General features: G+C 36.7%; 1 long non-coding RNA gene across 1 annotated transcript; it reads left to right on the forward strand.

Moving 5' to 3' along the window:
- The first annotated feature begins 2,333 nt into the window (after positions 1 to 2,333).
- Positions 2,334 to 3,352, forward strand: LOC115291034. Its single transcript, XR_003908372.1, has 2 exons — positions 2,334 to 2,486; positions 3,109 to 3,352. It is a non-coding gene; the product is annotated as an uncharacterized LOC115291034 (long non-coding RNA).
- The last annotated feature ends 500 nt before the right edge of the window (positions 3,353 to 3,852 follow it).

Raw genomic sequence — 3,852 nt, forward strand, 5'->3', positions numbered from 1 at the left:
TTAGGTGTTCAGACTTCACATATAATACATTGCTCAAAGAAGAAGAATGAACATTGTATGTAAAATGTAAGGTGCCTTTGAGGAAAAAAAAAAGTGTGTAGTGTCTACCCCATCCTGATAATAAAAGACAAACACCCTCAAAGAGTAAAAACCTTAACATCTGTTGTATTGGGTTGTTCTGTGAATTGTAACCTCATCCTCTGGCCCTAAGATCTGCACCTATTTGTAGAAGCATGTTTTGCTTTAGCCCCAGTGTGACTTTCAATACCTGTAAGAGTTGGTCTTGATCTTGAATCCATCACCTGGAAAGGCAGAAAATAATTATTACGAAGATTCCAGAGAGAGGAAAAAACTTACGGCCTTTCGAACAGAGATCTCCAAACACTGTTGGAATGGTGAAGGAGAAGGAAGAAGAATTTATTATTGCCGTGTTTTACAGAATTCCAACTGGGGTCCACGGTCCAGAGTGGGTATATAATAAGGGAAATTCCAAGGTTTGTTTCCTGTGTAGTCTTTTCACCAGGCTGATTTGCAACTACATTTCCTTATTCTTTGATTATTCAGCAAGGTCAAATTTTTTTAAGTTTTTTTTTTTTAATTCCTGAGAGACACAGAGACACAGCACGAGCAGGGGAGTGTCAGAGAGGGAGATACAGAATCTAAAAGTTTGCAGGCTCTGAGCTAGTCATCAGCACAGAGCCCGACGCGGGGCTCGAACCCATGAACCATGAGATCATGGCCTGAACTGAAGTCAGACACTTAACCGACTGAGCCACCCAGGTGCCCCTCAACAAGGTTAATTTTGAACACACCCGCACACTCACACACACGTGCAGATACTTACGGATGCCTCAGAAATATTGCAATTTACACCATATTGAAGACAATAAATTTTTTTAAAAAATGGATTATAGCTGACCATGTTCACAGCAAAGGTAATATTTAACACCATTATATATGTCAATTAGATTCGATGGATTCGTTTTATAAATCTTCCAACAGTTGTCCAAAAATGTAGTATTTCTCTCTATTCATTCAAATCTTGTTTCTTAAAGTGTACTCATTATCAAAACACAGTTATCTGTTTAGTATTAAAGATTATAGGTTAATATTTTAAATGCATCTTTTTTATAAGGATACTATTTACGGTAAACTAAGTAGAAAAATTGAAGTTTTCTTAATTTGTTTGGTAGATTATTACCTCATTTACCAGGAGAATGTTCATCCTAACACAGTTGTTATGGATACAAGTTTCATAGTAAGATAGCAAAGATTTAGATCCTTTTACTCACATTTGCTATTCTGGTTCATGAGGCAGTGGGTGGGAAGATAAGGGAAGGCCCACATTGAAGCTGGAAATAGATGGATGACTAGATAAGCTAATATCTGTATTTATAGTTTATCAGTGAGAATTTGATCACAGAAATAGAATCACGAGTAATGACAAGATGTCTTTTGTGGCCTGTACTACACTGGGACTAAGCAGCAAAGGTTATTTCTGGAAAATTTAGAGCTAGTTCAACTAGTCGACAATTTTAAACCCATCACAGTCCATGCTACTCTACCATGTCATCTATATACCCAATTTTTAAAACATAGTTCCAAATAAAGCCAATGAAATCACACCTTCAGATAAAATCAATACAATTATCTGCTGCAAACCAAAAACAAAGTAACTCTTCTCCCAAAAGAACATTCAAAATCTTTTTATACATCTTTGGTGATGTTTATTAACTCAGCCTCTGAAAGGGTTATAACTGAGCTTATAAAAATCATTTCATGGCTTATTCTAGGACTGGGTCAGCAAAAATACAAGTTGAGCTTGGAGCATCTTGTAGTATAAGAAAGGAGATGCTAAAAATTCACAAGGGTGAGGCCATGTCAAAGAGACCTGGGTGCTAACACAATAGATCTCCCAATGGCCAGAAATGTAATATTTTAAAATACAAAATGAAAATTGTATTGCTGGATTATAACCTATACTATAAGATAAATATGGATGAATTCACACTGTTATAAATAAATAGCAAAATGAATAAATAAATAGGGAGAAGAGAGAACTCTACAGAAGAATTCCAAATAATATGTGTAGATACTCTCTCTGTAGATAGATGGTGAACCTTACTTATCTCCCAGAACTTTAGGATGGGTGGGATCTAAGTCCAAACATAGGAAAGGAAAAATAGCAACTTTACAGTAGGGAAATCGGTCAAACACTATTTTAGTCAAATGATTAAAGGTAACATCACCAGTGATGTCATATGGTTCTCATGTGTTCCTAATATGATATAATAACAGAGGCATTCCATTTCTGTAAAAGTCTTTACCAAAACCCATAACCCCAGTCTAATCCAGAAAAGAACATCAGACAAGCCCAGAGACGACTTCTACAAGATAAGCGGCCAGTACTATTGTTGACTGCTAAGGAAAACCAAGAAACTGTTCACAGAAGAGATTAAGAAGACATGACAACTAATTGCAACGTGGTAACTGTGCTGGATACTGGAGTGGGGGAGGGGAGAAGGATATTAATGGAAAAACTGATGAAATCCAAATAAAGTCTGGAGTTACATTTACAATGTACCAATATGGATTTCTTAGTTTTGACAAATGTGCCATAGTATGTAACATGATAACATTAACTGAATGTTATATTAACTGAAACGGAAACTGGGTGAAGGATATACGAGAACTCTTTGAACTATCTGCAACTTATCCATAAATCTAAAATGTATGAATAAAAACATTATTTTAAAAGTAGCCATCCCTTGTTTCTTATAGGCTAGCTAATTCACAGTAATAGTAAGTATGGTGAAATCAGTAAAACCCATAAGCGGGAGCCCATTGTCACATTTTGTTTGATACAAAATGAATTTTGTGGTCATAAGTAATACTGTGTGAAATGTCATGACTGTGAGTAACACATTCTAGATATCCACAGATGGTGGTTTGGGGAGAAACACTGAGTATGAAGAAGGCAAATCCATATCACATAAGAGTCTATTCTATGAGGATGAAAGTGTTCATTAGTAATTAGCCTGCTACTAGTTTTCACCAGAATTAATTACTCCATATTCTGAAGTCATTGTTGATCTCTCCTTTTGACAGGTTGGAAGTCAGCAGTGGTTCTAACCAGATCACCCTAAATGACTGCAAGTCCGTGCTGTGGAACCCATGTACACACTTGATCCCTGTTGCCGTAACAATTTTATTCTTAAAATTATTGAGCATAGACATTTTGGCTGAGGAAAACACTTACTGAAACCTACAGAATGGGTTATCCTATACACTTGATTATTGAGATCCCAGTCTACTGAAATTTGTCTTTGATAAATATTCACATAAGATCCAAGTATCAGCATGCTCTGCGCCCATTTGGAGAGTACTTCCCACATACCTATTTCTCCCATTTTGTAACTATGCTCTTTCCATATAATTGACCATTCAGCCAAACCATTAGCCACTGTATATGATTTGAGGTAAATCCATACCTCTGTCTCATCTGCAGAAGATAAACACCTTTTACTACCTGTTGTTCTACCCACTGAGAGGATTTTGTTTCCACAGTGTCACCTCAGTGTGGTATAGTGCTTTAGCTGTACATTTTCATATATATTTTTTAAGTCCTTATGAAGTTTTTTTCCATAATATTTTATTGTCAAATTGTTTTCCATATAACATCCAGTGCTCTTCCCCTTAAGTGCCCTCCTCAATCACCACCACCTCCCTTCCCCCCACCCCCTTCCCCTTCAACTCTCAGTTCATTTTCAGCATTGAATAGTCTCTCAAGTTTTGCATCCCTCTCTCTCCCCAACTCTCTCTTCCTCCTCCGCTCCCCCGTGTTCTCCATTA

The sequence above is a fragment of the Suricata suricatta genome, chromosome 5, assembly GCF_006229205.1.
Source record: "Suricata suricatta isolate VVHF042 chromosome 5, meerkat_22Aug2017_6uvM2_HiC, whole genome shotgun sequence".
Lineage (NCBI taxonomy): Eukaryota > Metazoa > Chordata > Mammalia > Carnivora > Herpestidae > Suricata > Suricata suricatta.